The sequence below is a fragment of the Balaenoptera musculus genome, chromosome 7 (assembly GCF_009873245.2).
Source record: "Balaenoptera musculus isolate JJ_BM4_2016_0621 chromosome 7, mBalMus1.pri.v3, whole genome shotgun sequence".
In the NCBI taxonomy this organism is placed as follows: domain Eukaryota; kingdom Metazoa; phylum Chordata; class Mammalia; order Artiodactyla; family Balaenopteridae; genus Balaenoptera; species Balaenoptera musculus.
Genome location: NC_045791.1, coordinates 39136643 through 39154810, shown reverse-complemented (window position 1 = coordinate 39154810; position 18168 = coordinate 39136643). Strand labels below are relative to the sequence as shown.

Below are 18168 nucleotides of genomic sequence, written 5' to 3'. Positions count from 1 at the left end.
TGGAGCTTTTATTTACCATTACTAGTTGATATTTTAAGAAGTTCAAAATTGGTAGAAATACACCTTGTTGAGTCACGAATTTCATTGTATTAGTCTCTTATAGGAATCTGGTTGGAGACAACCATCTTGTAATCAAATCTGAACATTGTTAGGATGTTGAAATTTTCACTAAGTAGTTAAATAATTATTTCAGATAGGTATGGTGGGATTTAGAATAACCCAAAGGGAAAAATAATATATGTTAGATCAAGTAAAAATTTTGTATCCCACTTCTTGTGTTTCAAATATACTTAGAAAAAAGTTTCAAAGTTTGTTAGACCTTAAAGATGCAATGTAACTTTGGTTGTTCTCATCCTCTAAGTTTATTTTAAATAAGGAAATGTTTGGTTTTGATTAACCGAAAGAAAAAAGAGAGAGAGAGAGAGAGAGAGAGAGAGAGAGAGGCAGGCAGACAGACAGAAGTAACCACAGAGCCATAGAGCACTTATTTATAAGTTTTTGATTAGTACTCAAAAGTATATGTCTCAATGCACATTTCACCATAAAAAATACTCAGGTAAAATTTCTCTAATGCAAATTTAACCATGTTCTGTCTCTTCAGACTTGTTCTTGTTGTTGATAAGGAGGAGAAGGATGATTTAAAAAGACAAAAGAGGTCAAGAAAAAAAGAAAAGCAGAATGGAAGTGGGAGAGATCCAGATGAGATCAGTCAGTAGGGAGGCTTTACGTCACTCAGATATATAAATTTAAAGCCAACAGTTACAAGAAGAAAAAGAGCTGAAGTGCTAATTCTTTTCTCATTAAAACTGGAAAGAAATGCTATTTCTTCCTGAAATCAAGCTTCATTATCAGCTATAATAATTCATGGTCCATTTGACTGGTCTCTGGAAATCTCTTGGTTGTAACTTTGTGGTTCATGGTATCATATTTCACAAACTTTTAATATTTATACATGCCCCTCACTATTTTTGCTTCCCTAGTTAACATTTTTCTTCAAATCAACTTGCTTTTTAAAAAATTTAACTTCTTCCTAAGAAATAATTTCCATGAATTACACATTAATATAAACAAACTAAATAAATGAAAAAATTTAAATGTCCATATGCACCTCATGCATTTCATGAACCAACAGCATTTGGCAAATACTGATGTAATAGGTGCTCAATAAATATTTGGTAAATTTAGGAACAAATCTTATTTTTAGTAGCTTGTTTATGAACCTGAATATGCAAGATACAAATAGGAAATCATTGCCCATTCATCAAGGTTGTGCTCCAACTCATCAAATCAATCGTAATTTTCATCTTCTGGCGTATGTTTAATTTTATACAACCATTCACAGAGTTTACCTAATTACTGGTATTAATCAAATACTATTTTGTAACTTTTCAGTGTTCCTTTTTATTGATCATTCACCTTGCAAAGAATGAGATCTAAGGAAAAAAAAAAAAAAAGAAAGTGATCCCAAACCAAATTCTGAGTAAAATTGATTGATTCATCCTTCAGTGAACACTTACTATGCGTGAGACATGGTTCTAGTTTCTGAAAATGCGAAGATAAAAAAAGACTTAATCCTGATTCCAAATTGCTTAAAATTTCATGAGAAAACAAGTCTGTTAAACAGATAAATGTCATTCAGGGCAATACATGTTACAAGAGAGGTATGTATCAGTGCCTCAGGAGTACAAAGGAGTGACCAACAGTGCCTGAGGCCCGCCAAGGTGAGGTTTCAGTAGAGTCATATATTAGCTAATCTCCAGGATCTGGCACCATACAAGGCACTCAAGAATCATTCATAAAGCTCATGAATAGTGAAGGAAAAGAGTCAGATGTTAACCACTTGGATAAACAGGAAAAAAATCAATCCAGATCTAAGCTGTCCAGTATGCCAGGCAAATTAGTTTGAACTTTAGAACAAAGTGATATAAAGCATGTGGAGACTTTGGCATATTTTCATTTAATTTTAAACAATGAATCCTAACACACATAATCCAAATCACGTTTAAGTAATATTTTTTCATTTTCCAATATGATTTCAAAGGATGAGTTATTTTAACTCTTATACAAGTGAGATTATTGGGAAAAGTATAAAATGGGTTAGAAGAAGACCTGTAATCTGATGACAGCTCTACCTGTAACTGGCTCCTGTCCTTAGTCAAACTACAGCCTCTTTGGGCCTGAATTTTTCTTAGATTTGGAAGCATCTAACATTGGGTTGTAGTTGCAAAACACATTCAGAGTCTAACTACTTCTCACCATTGTCATTGCTACCATCTGTCCCAGCCGCCATGATCTTTTGCACGGATTATTGGAATAACCTCTTACCTTGACTCATTGCTGCCTTTCTTGCCCCCATTCACTCTATTCTCAACTCAGCAGCCAGACTACTTCTGCTAAGTAATATCAGCTTAGTAAAACTATTCCTCTGCTTAAAATCTTCCAGTGACATTCCGTATCATTCAGAGCAAAAGCCAAATTCCTTGCCATGGACACCACCTGCCCACCTATCTCCCTAATCTCATCTCCCATCACTTTCCCCTGCCTCCATTTCATTCCAACTACAGGATCTCCTTGCTGCTTCTTAAAAAAAAAGCACCTTCCACCTCAGGGACCTTGGAGTTTACACTTTATATTCTCTCTGCAAGAATACTCTTCCCCCTTGACACATCTTCCCTCGAATGTCACTTCCTCAGTGGGGCCTTCCCTCACCACCCTATTTACAATTTTAGTCCTTATCAACATTATATAACCCCTTTCCCTGGTTTATTTTTCCCATTTATTGCATCTTTTAAAAATCTCCCCACTTAGAATGTTAATGCCATGAGGGTAGGCATTTTTGTCTGTTTTATTCAAGGATGTATCCTCAGTGACTTGTAGAGTATCTGGCACATAAAGGTCTCAAAAAATATTTTATGAATGACTAAAGTAATTAGTAAAAAGTAAAGACTTTGAATTAGACTTCCTTCTTGCTCTACTCTTCCACAGTTGAATAATAGCATGTGTGGTCATTATATTGTCTAAAAGATGGAGGAAATAGGAGCATATTAACTCATCATCATAATAATGTAATTTCTGAATCTACTTAGATATTATGTAATATCTTTATGCTCTTATTTAACAACATATATTAAAGACCTGCTGATCCCTTCTGGGACTGTCACTGCTATTTAGAATATATATGAAATAATTGATGATATCCCCTGTTTTTAAAAATACAAATGGCGTTGAAATTATAATCATTTAAAGAGTAAGTACTCATTAAAGTTATGCTGGTACTAAATAACTGAAAAAGTTTTTAGATCTCATCCACTTTGAATGTAAAAGGTTGATTTCTTTTTTAATAAAGCTCACCAATAATATGCTGCTGATAAAGCCACTGAAATGTCACAGAGCTACAGAGCTAGAAAGTAACTTGAGATCATTCGGTTCACACCCTTTCCATAAAGCATGTGAATATCTAGACTATTCAGGACCAATGTATTCCTTAGGACAGAAACACACTTAGATATATCTATAAGAAACATTATAAATACTTTTAGATAATAGGTCTATTCCGTAAATTTTAATGTGAATGTTTGACCTCACATGTCGATTCTCTCTCCTTGTGCTTTAGGATCAATTATTACAGAACTGTTGGGTTTAACTTTCAGTTTATATACAATTTGAAGAATTAGAAACATAGGTAAGCAGTAAATTGTATGTTATTTATGTTTTAGTCTGCTTTAAAATATCAGTTCTGAAAACAGTTTCACTTAGAATGCTAAAATGAAAGTAGATTAATGACATGACATATGTTCTCTATATTTTTATCACCATTTTAAAATTTAAGTAACAGCAAGAATGACATCAAGACTCTATCCTTCAATTGTAAGGAAAATCAAGCTTTGTCTCCAAGTGATTTGTGCATTTGCATCAAAGCTTTTAAATTTAACATTGCAAATTATTTAAACCGAAGTGACAATTTCTGAGGCAAACTAAATCCAATTGAATCCTTTCTGTTGATTCACTAATTGTGTTAAATATAGAGATCACTTTATCTACATTCTCCACACTCCCATGGAAGAAAATTCAGGAATTGAGAGTGAAAAAAACCTTATGCCTCTGTGAAATGGTAGTTTTATTTTTTTAACCTTCAGTTTCTACACTATTAAAACAAGGAAATGTTAGCTGTCACCGGATTGTTGCAAAGCAAAATGCCTGCGAAAGTACTTCATGACGTAAGTATACTATAAACATAAAAGGCCATCATGATTATTAGTTTTGACATCATCCCTACCAAAATAGCTGCAAAAAGTATAAGCAAAGATTATGAAGTATTGATGAAATAAAGAACGGCCTTTTTGGCTAACTCAGCAAAAAATATATTTTGGATACTATGTCATTTCTTCTCTCAGTTTCATATTTATTGGTCCTTATAACTATGTAACTCACCTTTATACTGATTATAAGCAGGTTTTGCAATATTGGTTCTCACTTATTATTATTAATAACTAACATTTACTGAGCTAAGTTTATTATTTGCTAGACACTGTGGGAGAATTTTTTATGTGTTGGCCCATTTACTTCTCACAATAACCCTAAGAGGTAAGTCCAACTGTGTGCACATTTTATCAAGGGAAAAACTGAGACAGAGATGTAAATGCCTTGCCTAAGTTCAGAGAGCTTGAGATGGAAATGGGATTTAAAACTTGGCCTGACCTGATCCTGAACTTTTTACTATTATATCATGCCACAAGTGTTCCATACAACTGTCTACAGGTACTTTCTAAGGAGTGACTGATAAAGCCTGCCTCTTTATTACTCAACACTGTTAGGAGAAGCTTTGGGTGTTCTGTTTTACCAGTGTTCTCAACTGACTTGGGCAAGCACTTTCACTCAGGATAGTAAACTAAGCCAAGGAAACTACTTAGTATCTGAGCAGACTTAGCTTTTCTGGCCAGGCATAATATTCCTCAAGACCATGAAGGATCCTATAGGAAGAATTCCTATCAATGATTCAAACGTTTGAATGTTATTTTAATAGTATGCATTAGTGCTATAATATGGGATCATTAAGTCAGAATATGGCAATTATATTTAGAATTCTTTACCCTTCTGAGGAACAACTGCAGGTTTAATGACCCTTAAGGTCATAGTAGAAGACATCTGATTAGCTTGATGCCTTCCAGCTACCTGGTGCTAAAGGAAAAACTGCTAGTAATATCCATTGATGCAATTGTTTAATATATAGAACTTAAAATAACTGGAAAGTTATACAAATCAAATACAGAGTAAATCTGTTATGGGTCTGTTAGAGACCAGTTGTCAAGAGTATAAGCTCTGCAGTCATATTTCCAACCCTCCACTTACTTAAGGAAGCAAGTTACTTAAACTTTAATTTCCTCAATCTGTTAACTACAAGTATTCTAGTTTATGGTAATTATTTTGCCGTTAGTTCAAGCTGAACAAAGACTAATTTCTTAAAAATACTGTACGCAGTTTTAGTTGTTTTCACCAACCCTGTTATTTTTCTTCCACTACATAGGATTAGTCTTAGAAGTGTGAAAAAAAAAATCACATTAAATTGGAAGTAATTTGTCTGTTAGACATTCAGTTAATTGACCAAATGAAATATTCCTTTCACCAGTGCAATATCCTTTCTGGGTAAATATTGTATATACATAACAGAGGAAAGGGGAAGAGTGAAGAGGTCTCCAAGTAACTAATAGCAGTATTAACCTTTTAAGCATAAACTCAAGATAAGATGGTCACGAATGTTAAGGATCAAAACAAAGTCAAATGGTACATATGAATTTGCAATACAGCCCCTTGCAGTAAATGAAGGTAAAGAAAAAATAAAGACAAATGTGTTAATGGTTCTTAGTGTTCAACCAAAGTTAAATCTGTAAGTTTCTATTAAGATATCTTACCTCCACAGCTTCTGTGCTAGGATGACTCAATCCTGGATGGAAAAAGTTCAAGGCATTTACAAACAACTCAAAAGATGGATTTGTCCATTATAGTAGCACACGCTTAGAGAAAACTAAATCTGTGCAAAATGCTGAGGGGACACGAAGTTATTTAAGACATCGCCTTGGTCCTATTCTCTAGGCCTATGGCATCCAATCTGGGGCCTTAGGAACTGAGCTGAACTGAGCCTTCAGAGCACTGGGTTAAAGGAGATAAATGCCCCAAAGAGGAAGTACCAGGAAGCAAGGAAGTTGGGAATCATTTCCAAGAGCATGTCTGAGGGCCATAAGGACGAGAAAACAACAGAATACACACCAAAAAAAAAAAGGCAGAATTTGGGAGCAGAGGCTCTGTGGTGTGCCAGCACTAGCAGGGTTGGCACAGGATGTGCGGGTTCGAACACAGGGAAATCAGATCTTTCTGTCATCTACTGTACTACGATTTGTCATGAATACTCTCTAGTTTTGAACAAAAAAGGATGTTTGGAAGATAATTCACCCCTGGTCAGAGAGGCTTTCTTGCCCTTTCATGTTATTTAGCATACACTGTATATTCTAAATGTAACCTAGAGATGACAGTCTGAGCCCTTCTCATCCTTGGTTGAGTTGCATATAGCTAGAGTGTGCCTCCCTATTCCACGCCAAGTATCCCCAACCCCTTCCCAGAGACACATTTTTTTTCCTTTTGATATATTAATAGCCTTGATAAAGTTATAGCTGGTTCCAGCTCTTCTGTTCCTTGCTTAGAAGATCGTTTCTGCTGCCTATAACATATCTTCCTTATTATTTAAATCCATTAAATGGCCAGACACCTTTGTTCAAAACTAGAGAGTAGGTTACTTTGCACATGTAATTCCCAATATCAATCAGAATATCTGAACACTGACTTTATATCCAACATTGCATTAGGGACTGCTGAAAAGCAATCATGCAAACAAAACCGCTGTATAAAACTTTCTCTGACTACAAGTATGATGTAATACGAAGATATGAATAAGAGTAAAAAATATAAATATTTTTTGTCAATAATTAAGAGCTAAATTTTGACAGGGACTAGAAATACTGAAGGAGCTCAAAAAAGGAAAATACAAATGAGGTTTGTTTATATACAAATACTCTCAAAAATCAATTTAAAAATGAGAAACATTCTAGCAAACGGGGCTCATCAATAGAGGATTGATTACATTATGTTCTCTCTCTCTCTCTCTCTCTCCACCATGGAGGACTCAGCCGTTATTATAGTAAGGGCAGATCTACCTATGCTGAAATGGATATACAGAGAGATAGGTTAAACAAGAAGTTATTAGTGGCTGAAAATTTTAAGAACTGGATTTAGGAAATGGGGAGGAGAAGGAATACTAGAATGGAGGAAAAATTTTACTTTCAATTTTATACCTTTCTGTGTTGTTTGCATTTTTATAACATACATGCTTTACTTTTTCTTTTTCATCACTTTTTGAGCTGGGGAGAGCTCAGTTATCTAGAGTTGAGCTACTTATACTTTCTGTTCATGATTCATTATTATCATTGGACCACACCTCTTTGTTGTTTTGTTCATATATTTATTCACTTTTATCCCCATATCCCTATTCCATTCCCTTTGTCTCTCCATAAGCCATCACTATATTGTGTTTAATATACATCTTTTTGTTTATATGTGACCTTACAAAACATGTTTTGCATACATTATTTTATTTTATTTTAAATTTATTTATTTTTGGCTGCGTTGGGTCTTTGTTGCTGTGCGCAGGCTTTCTCCAGTTGCGGTGAGCAGGGGCTACTCTTTGTTGCATTGCATGGTCTTCTCATTGCGGTGGCTTCTCTTGTTGCAGAGCACGGGCTCTAGGTGTGTGGGCTTCAGTAGTTGTGGCACGCGGGCTCAGTAGTTGTGGCTCACGGACTTAGTTGCTCCACGGCATGTGGGATCTTCCGGACCAGGGCTCGAACCCAAGTCCCCTGCATTGGCAGGCGGATTCTTAACCACTGCGCCACCAGGGAAGCCGTACATACATTATTTTTAAACTTACGTAAATTATATTGTCGTATCTCATTTTCCCCTAGCCTACGTTATTCACTAGGTATCATGTTTTTGAGAGCATCCATGTTGCTCTGTAATACATCTAACCCACTCCTTCTGCATGCTGCGTACAAGCTATGGTGTGTGCCATTACCATCCAAGTGCGAGGCTCTGGGCGACTACACAGGATGCACCTGAATCTAGCAAGGTTTAGAAAATGCAATTGCAACTGGGAGGTTGGTGAGCAAAAGAGTAATATAATGAAATCATTGTTTAAAAAAATACAGACTTCTCTTGGGAGTAATTCTGCAATATGTATTGAAATTTTCAATGCACTTACCCTTTGACTTAGCAGTTGCACCTCTAGGAATTTATCGTGTACGTGTTTCCTACATGAGCAAAATGGCTTTTGTTAAAGGGTATTCACTGCAGTGTTGTTTCCACTAGCAAAAGATCAGAGACAGACTAATTGTCCTCTGCTAAGGATCTGGCTAAGGTAATGATGGCACCTTCATGCAATGGACATTCTCATCATCTTCATGCATCATAACATTACAGCTGCAGTCTTCATTTACCTGCCTTGACCTAAAGCCTTAGGAAACTTGGCCTTGGGGCACCATTTGTGATCGTGAGATGGAATAAATAATGTTTTAATTCCTAGCCAGTTAAAAATGATAGAACCATGAAAAAGAAAGAGGTAGCTCTACATGCACGTAGAAGGAAATTTTTCTGAGATCTATTTTTCTGAAAAAAAAAAGAGAAAAGAGAGAAAGAAAAGGCAATGAGCACAACAGTGTGTATGGTATTGTACCATTTGTGCATAAAAGTAGAATGCTATATGTGTATCTACGTAGAATATCTGTGGAGGGAAACACAAGAAATGAATGACTGCGGGTTGCCTGTAGGAAAGGGAACCCAGGAACTGGACTGCGGTGGGGTGAAGAGTTACCTTTTTTTCTTTTAAGACTTACTTTTAATGTGTATTCTTACACCTTTTGAGTTTTTTACCATATGCATGGGTTACTTCCGAAAAAATATATTTTAAGAGACCAAATGACTTGAGAGGAAGAAGAGGGAGCCCTTGGGAAAGGAGGGGAAAGCCACTTCTGCCACTAGATGGTGAGAGACCAAGTGACACAGCTCAAGAGTATTTGAATAAATGCTGCATCCAGAGATGGATGTCAAAAGAAAAGGATAAAGAATTCACACCCATATAGCCTGAGGACTCTGTATGGATTTGAAATTAATTCAATTTTTGAACCAGCAATAAAGGAATGATTGCATTTTCAAAAATTAAGGAAATCAGAAACAGAGGGAGGAAGGGAGTGAGGGAAGGAATAGGAGAAGGAGGGAGAAAATTCAACTGGTAACCGTACACAGGATGGCAAAGGAAACCAGGGGTTTCCCAGGCAACCCAAGGAGTGAGCTGATAAGGGTCTGCACTAGGTAGGAGGGAGGGATGGGCATGAGGAGGAACAGCAAGGTTCAATGCCATTTTAAAAGGGGGGAATCGGATGTGTTGACTAATTGGACATGCTGGAGGACTAGGAATGAGCATATCGAGAGCCGGAGGATTCTGCAGTGACAGCTTTCCAGGAAAAATTGCTGCATTCTCAACATCTTGCATGCATCTTAGAATTACACCTGTATTCTTCATTTCCATGCCTTGATTCTAATCCTTAGGAAAGTAGGCCTTGGGGTACTACTTATGATTCTAAAATGGAATAAGTAATGATTTAATTCCCAGCCAGTAAAGGGCAATCCAAATGACTGGTTCCACCATTTCCCCAGGGCTAGTTTGTAACCTGGGACAGAAATAAGCTGTGTGTATTAAATCAATACAATCACTCACAAGGTTAAAAAAAAAAAAAAGTCATTGCTTTGGTGGCTATGCATTCTATGAACTACTTCTGCTTCTAAATGGTTTGCTTTCTTCAGCTGTAAGCCTGGCCACATTTCCATGGTGAGCCAACACCAGCCAGGACCAGGTGCCTTGAGCAAGTGTCCCAAGGTGCTATGATATGAATTACAAGCCCCTGCCTGGCCCATGGGGCTGTCACAAAGACCAGGTTTCCTAAGAGACGTGACTGTGTAACCTTTCATGGCACTCCCTGCTTTCTTCCTCTCGGCCAGCCTCAGCGGGGGCCACTCATCAGAGCCTGGGAGCCCGGCAGACTAGGGAAAGTGTTAGTGTGTGCCATCTTGTGATCTTTCCATGCTTGACCATACCAAGGGCAAAATCACCGCCTGCCACAGCATCTCTGGTGTGAATTCAGAGTATATCCCTGAAACACAGTAATACCAGTATTTGTCATGATGTGTCACTCAGAATTAGCAAAGGGGGAGGGTTCTGCCTGCCTGAGAAGCCATGTCTCCACAGATTCCAGACACCCCACTCCCCTGATTTTCTCCCTTTGTCCCCTCAACTCCTGCCACTCCCTAAAATAGACCTTCCCAAGGCTCTGCCCTCAGCTCTCTGCTCTCTCTGTGATTCCCTCCACATCTACATTCTTACTTTTCACTTCTGTGCAGTCAACGCCCCACTCCACCTTGGAGCCTTGATTTCTTCGGATCTAGACGTCAGCTGCCCAGTAAGGGTCTCCCCCTACTTACCTCAGTCAGTATTTCCAGAAGTGAACACTTTACCCTTTTCTTCCTGTCCTTTCTTCTCCTGACTTCCCTACAATACACCACTATTCTCCCACTCACTTAAGTTGGATTTCTAGATTCATTTTTCTTCTTCCTCCTGCCTTGCCTCATGCTAGAGACCTCATGCCTCTCCACTCCCACTGTAACCACTTCTTAGGTGAATTTCCCCACTTTTAGTTTCTCTTACTTCCATTTCTCTGACACACTGTTGCCAGGTCATGTCTCCAAATGCTCTGATCCTTTCCCTGCTCAAAAAATGTTAGGTGGCTTCCTTTGCTACAGAATTAACACTAGTCCAACAAACTAAGGATGGGTCCTTCAAACTTTTTGTATGGCTTTTATTGTCTCTTGGTCATTCAACCACTGATGATGAATTTCTTTAAACTCTTCTTAAACTTTCATATTTTCAGCCTATAGCACATTCTGGAGTAATGAGTTCTCTAAATTTACTGTTTGGGGTAAAATAACTTCTCAATTTGTGTTGTTCAGATGCAAGCAATATAAATGTTACTCAAACTGACTTAAAAAATAAAAGACAACTTATTGTATAAGGACAATTTACTGACATATAAACGCAAAATCCAGAATTTGTTCTAGTTAGGCATGGCTGCTTCTAGGGGCTCAATGTCATACTAGGGGTGGGTATGTCCCTCTCTCTTTTGGACAAGCAAGATGGCCACAAACAATCCCAGCTATACATTCAAGCTGTTTGCCCACCACATCAAAAATATAGTCTTTGCTTAAAGCTCTGGAAAGAAAGTTCTGGTAAGGACTCTGATTACCCCTGCTATAGTCACATATCATCTCTATTTAAGCACAGTGGCAAGGGAAAATATTTGGGTAGACCTATCACTGTGACAGAAAAATAGAGATGAAGGGGCAAGTTAGCCTCACCGAAATCTCAAGGTATTGATTCTCTACAGAATAGAAGACTTGTACCAGAAAGTGTATGAACTGCTGCTGGACACACACACACACACACACACACACACACACACACACACACACACACACACACACACACACACACCCTGCATGCCTTTGGCTGCGTGTAACAAAATACCCAGCTCAAAGGGGCTTAAACAATAAAGATCCTTAATTATCTGACCTAACCTAAAATCCGGCTGGAGAAAATTCCAGGATGGTGCAATGTCTCTTTCTTTCTGCTGGGTCATCCTCAGTCTCCCTGCAAGTCACAAGATGACTGGGGCAGCTCTAAGCATTATACCTCACAAGGCAGTGTTACAAGCAAGAAAGAAAGGGCTAAAGAGATCTTCCATACACACCGTCTTTCCCTAGCTGACCATTCTTTTCTCTCATTGGCAGGAACTGTCACAAACCCATCCTGACTCAATCTTTGGAAAGGAAAATGGGATAACTGGCTTAATGCACCACATTTGTCCCTAGAGCTAGGTAGCCTCTTCCAGACTTTTAGGAAGAAAAAAAGTAAAATAGCCTTTGGTAGGTCACTAATAATGTTTGCCATTAGATCATACTTCTTATTTGATTCCTTCCACCTGTTTAAAATTTTTGTAGTGTTTCTCATGCTGAGGTTTTTTTAGATTGCTTTTTTATTTTGAATCATAACATTTCAGAGTTCAAATGAACTTAGGTCATTTAGTTGAGGGCTTTTCAATGTTTTTTTATTCCAGACTTGTAACCCATCAAACAAATGCAAATAAATGGGAGAGTTTATAAATGAGCTGGTGAAGTGAGGGGCCGGGGAAAAGAAGGTGAGGCCCCAGTAGCTAGTGGCCCTGAGGCACTTCTGGAAAGCTAGAGCCCTTCAGAATGCAATTTTAAAACCTCGTCTCTCCTCTAGTTCTCTTATTTTAAGGAACTGAGGTTCTGAGAGGTGAAATGATTTGAACTTGTTCTTCCATGGGTTACTAAGACTGTAGTCTAGATTTCTTGATTCTCTGATCTCTTTATATCTTTTATAATTCTGTCATGTATTTTTCTTCAAATTCTGCTTTGTATGCACACACTAAAAAAAAGTTCTTAAAAATAAATCTTGATGTAGAAGTTCTTACATTATTTCAGCAGTGTGTTATGATCTTTCTTTAACTCCACTCTTGATATACAGTGTTCCTGAGCTACACATGCAGTATTTCTGGTGTAACTACACAGTGATTTATTCTGTTGTAGGCAGAACAGGACAGTGGCTAAGCAACCAAATGTTAAACATGATACCACTTGTGTTCCAATCTTGCCTATTCTCATTTGTTAAGTTAGGGTAATTATAAAAATACCTACTTCACTGGGTTGAAGTCCATATGTAATGCTATTTACATAGCCCAGCACATAGTAAGTGCTATGTGTTTTCTGCTATTTTCTCATGTATTTCCCCCCCCAAAAATTCTTCTTGGCTAACAAAGATCCTGCAAATCTCTGGGAATTTCCCTCTCAAAGATAAAGGGCCAATAATGCCTAAATCCAGAGTCTTCTATCTTATATTTAGACTCATTTCCATGAATGAATTTCCTTCACTTTAATTTCTCCCCCTTATATATATTTGGTGTGTGGTTTGCAATTTTACACTTCATGGAAACTAAGGGTAAATGATCACACTCATATTATTAGAGTAGAAAGGGGTCCCAGGATCAAGTCTCTCACTATGAAGGAAGGGGCAGTTCAGAGAATTTAGGTGACTTGTCAATCACCAATGCTCCAAAGTTCCCTGTTCAGATCTCATAGTTCCATTATACTCTTATAACTTGGTGCCCCGTCATCCCTACTCCCAAACCCTGACAAATATCTTTATGTATTTGTCTGAATAGCTAAGATAAGAAAAATAAAAAGGGAGTGGTTGTTTTAAATTATCTAAATATCTGAAGATACAGCTAAGTAATTATGTAATCTTGTGTATACATGACAAAATTTTCATTTGCCTCCTTCACCAAGGACGACTTCGGAGGAAAGAATCTCCTCATAAGCTTCAACAGAAGTAAGTATAATGAGATTTTTATGTAAATGTTAACTCAATATTTTATTATAGCTATTTAATTTAAAAAATCCATTGCTTCCTCTGATGTTGAATACATAAATTTATAATTATTAACATAAAATAATCAGTACACACGTAAATATCTATCTAGTAGGGTATAGAAGAGACCATTTTCCGTAAGCATTGGTGGTTCAGTGGTAGAATTCTCGCCTGCCACGCGGGAGGCCCGGGTTCGATTCCCGGCCAATGCAACTAGTAACATTTTTCTATCTTACCCCATTTTTCCCATACATCTCAGATCCCCAAAACAAGTTCAATAAAAACATAGAAACATTGATTTTATGCAAATGAAGAAAGACAAATCAACGATAATTTCCCTTTTCACTTTTTCTTCGAGCAGTCGAAACTGCCGATTCCCTGAGATTTGCCGTATTTTTCGAGGCTTTCTTTTAGACGTTTTTGGGGGGCCCTAGGATATATGAGCAAAAAGTAATGAGCCACATAGTGTTCAGAGATTTAAAAGACCACCCTGGCTGTCTGGAGATGCCGGGGATTGAACCCGGGACCTCACACATGCGAAGCGCGCGCTCTACCACTGAGCTACATCCCCCAGCCGAAAGAAGCTTTTCTGGTATAGGTATTCATTCAGTCCACCGCTAGTCCAATTGCTATAGTTAAGTTTCAAGACTTTATTTTGGTGAACGCTTCTGCGACACCCCGCTTCTACCCTTCCTACACCGCCTTAAATTGCTTCTAGGGTGTATCGGAACTCCATGCAGCCAGCGGTGTGGGCCGCAAACTTGACCAGCTCTCGAGCACTCCTGCCGGACGCCTGGAGCTCGACCAGGGATCGGATACCCTGCCCTGCCAGAGGGGCGGGACGTCGGCGTGCTGAGCGCCCGCCCGAGCTCGGCTCCTCTGCGGGCTGACTGCGCAGGCGGCCCGGAACGCAGAGGTGGGGGGCGGGGCGTTCAGCCCGCCGCTTTGCCGCGGGGTGGAGCCGCAACTACGACGCCGACTGAGGGGCCAGCAGGCGGGCAGAGCCACGGACGCTGCCCAGGGTCCAAAGGAGACTAGCTCCTGAAGCAGAGCGGTGGGGACCTTCTGTGCGCACCCAAAACCCAAAACACCACCACGCCCCCCCCCCCATCTCAGGAGAACGACGTGTTGACGCCAAATCCCCATAAACTGGGTTTTGTAGGGATTACAGCCAACTCTTGGAGGTAAAAATGACTTCACAACGTGTTCTTTGCGTGGGGCCCAAACTGAAAGAAAGAAAATGACACCGATACCCTCTTTGTAGCTTAATCTTATACAAATGATGATAAAGTCGAGGCGAGGTACCTGCTCAAGATGCACTCTGCTCGCTGTTTGATATTTACACCTTGGACCCTTGGACCCATCTGACTATGTTGTGATAGGAATGTAAGTCACTTAACAGCTACTTTATTGTCCTCTGAACCCTTCCTAACTAACCGCTAATCGTACTCCCAGCCCCAAATGAAGAAATGTACCTCGAGTACTGTTTCCTTGGAAATTGCCTCTCCAGTTGTTTTGAGTGTTAGGTCATATGATGAACTAACTTACATTATAATGAAATGATGTGTGTTTGACCCTTCCCAGTGCAGTTTAAACTGATACCACCCCAGGGAAGTGAAGGCTGACTGAGAGAAGCCTCAGACACCCTGATGGGAAAGAGCAGGGGAGAGATTTGGTGTCAGGGGAGCTGGGCTACCTTCACTTCCAGCCGACCTGTAAGGCTGACCCAGCAAGCACACGGTGAGGGCCTAGAATTTCCACTGCTTTCCGTTGCAGCAGAGCACCCCTCGTAAATGGAATAGTCAGCAGGCCAAAAGCCAGAGCAGAAAAGCAGAAGTTTCAAAATAACTCTGGGTAAACCACAAGTTTCATAATCAAGTCCTAGATTAAAAATAAATGTTACTGTGTTTGCTTACAGTAATTTCAACAAATAATGGCTCATAATCAGATTTTGTTTTTAATGAGAACAAGCCACATACTGATCTAATACAGCTATAATACAGAATGTTAAAAAAAAAAAAAAAAGCCACGTCAGTGGACAGTTATTAAGGAGCTCTAGTTCAGACCAAAACATTTCCAAACCAACCCCTGCTTTCCATCAAGAGGCACTAGAACATGAACACCTTCAGCTGACTCTGAGTCGGGAAACAGAGACAGAACCATTTTTCACCAACCAGGGTTTTCACCAGTGCAAATTACAGCTGCAGTATTCAGTTAACTGTAAAGGAAGCACGTTTGCCTTTGGTGACCTCATCTTTGACATCCTCTTTAGGATCCCTTCCTCACATTATGGCTTCTTTCTCCATCACCTGAGGCACTTATTTTCTGGGACTTTGTTCTCAGGCAAGAACCTTTGTTCTTAAGGTTCAGAGCTAAGCCTAGAGAAGGCTTCTTTTAAATTGTTCACTCCTATTCAACCAGTCCAGGGCCTAACTTGGTGCATTTGATAAAGAAAATGAAGCCAAACTCTAAAACCAACAGAGAATGTGAAATCGATTTACTGGTCTGGCATAACCCAAGAGAAAGACGGTTTTTTCAGCCATTGTGGTCGATGGGAAAGGTGAAAGAGAAGGCACATTTTTGGATTAGGGAATACTTTCTGGATCCCATCTATTCTATATGCAAATAAAACTGCCCCAGCTCTGCTTGCAGATGAAGAGAGGCTGACCAAGTGTCCAAAATTTTCAAGTATTAAAAAATTCAGTTCTATCTTCCACCCTCAGCACACCTCTCTTGGTTGGGGACAAATTTCCCCAATTCTCAGTCTCTCTCTCTTTCACACACATCGTGCACGCGCGCATACGCACGCGCGCACACACACACACCCTGTTCACAACGATTGATCTTACGTCCCCACTTTGAGGCAGGTGACTTTTATCTCTGGTACTGCGTCCCCATTTCCTTTCACGTTCTTGCTTCAGCTCATGGCAATCTTCGTCCAGCAGGTATACAGCATCTTTCCCTCTAAGCTGGCAACGAGTTAAGATGTTTATTCCCAGTTCAAGCAGTAGTTCTTACTCCTGTCTGCACATTAGAATTACTGAGAGGGCCTTTGAAAAATGCTGATACTTGCTTGAGCCCCCTCCTGAACCAATTAAGTCAGAATCGCTAGGAGTGGGTCTAGGCATCAGTATCTTTTTAAACTCCCAGGTTATCCCAGTGTGCAGCTAAGCCCGAGAGCCACTGTTTGAGGGCTATTTTCGTGACAACAGCAGATGTCTAGTGATGGTTGTTAACTAACTTTATTGTGTTATTCATTCCACAAAATATACATATATCAAATCATGTTGTACACCTTAAACTAATACAATATGTTAATTATGCTGCAATAAAACTGGGGGAAAAAACCCCCAAGAGATGTCTATCACCAGTCCAGTGGTTCTCAAATGTGGCCGCACATTGGAAGCAGCTGGCAAGCTTTAAAAAAAATTCTGATGCTTGAATCCCATCCCTAAATATACTTATTTAATTGGTCTGAGGGTGGTCTGGGCATAGCAGTTTTAAAAGGCTTCCCAGGTGACTCTAATATGCAGCCAAAGAGGAACCATAGCGTTCCAGTAGGTACTTTCTCAAGCTCTTCACCCAGTTATGTGAGCAACCAAGCCTGCCAAAACTCTGACAGTGGAGGACTCACTGCCCAGGGCCCTGCACATTGGGAAATTAGCATTACTAGAGGATGAAAGAAGCATTCCAACTTCTCCCTATTTTCCTTCATATAACATAAAACTGGTGGAGGCAGGTGTTCAAGTGCTGAAAACAAACATTTCTTAGCTTCACATATACTGTCTCCTCTACCCCATCCCCATGTTACATGAATGGGTTCCTCCAGTGAGCTGTCCCTGATGATTTGCTGGCCGTTAGAAGGGCTCAAAATGAGACTAGGAAAGGATGGGAGCAGAGTAATCGGCACTTGGCACCTGGGAATGCCCTGTGCTTGTGACTTCCTGGATGAAAAAGGACTGAATTGCTTTACTCAACACTTAAAGGTACAGGCAGCTCTTTGAAATACATTATTTTGCTCCTCAGGGTCATAACTATTAGTAATTCTTCATCACCACAGTTAATTATTAATAACAACCCAAGAGCCAAAAAAGCTACTGGTTACATTTAATTCAAAGAAAGTTAATAAACATTACTCCTTTCAGTAGTACCCCAAAGTGAAAAATTACAGTGATCATAATTTGACGTATTTATTGAACAGTGTTAGATTCTACTTGGAAAGATGCAAATTCTATAATTTAGATTCTGGTTACAAATAGATGGAAACAGAAGGAGGTACATATTTAAGATGACGTTTAAGAGAGAAAAGATGTTACAAAAAGCCCATACTTCTGGAAACTATCAATGGTCAGTTTAAGAAAGAGTGTTGTAAGGCTGCAAGGAGAAAAAAAAAAAAAATCTATCTGTATGGGGTATGAAAGGTTTTTCCGAATTTAGATTATCTGCTCAATGACAGGAGTCTCTGTAGTCTTATACTGGCCCATTCACAAAAGCGGGAAATAGGATCTATTTTTTCTTGTGTGGGTCTCTGACTGAGGTCTTATTTTACCAACTAGCTAGCCCCCTTG

General features: G+C 39.1%; 2 non-coding genes across 2 annotated transcripts; one reads left to right on the top strand and one right to left on the bottom strand.

Moving 5' to 3' along the window:
- Positions 1 to 13741: 13741 nt before the first annotated feature.
- Positions 13742 to 13812, top strand: TRNAG-GCC. The gene has a single exon. It is a non-coding gene; the product is annotated as a tRNA-Gly (tRNA).
- Positions 13813 to 14099: 287 nt separating this feature from the next.
- TRNAA-CGC lies at positions 14100 to 14171 on the bottom strand. The gene has a single exon. It is a non-coding gene; the product is annotated as a tRNA-Ala (tRNA).
- Between the last annotated feature and the right edge of the window lie 3997 nt (positions 14172 to 18168).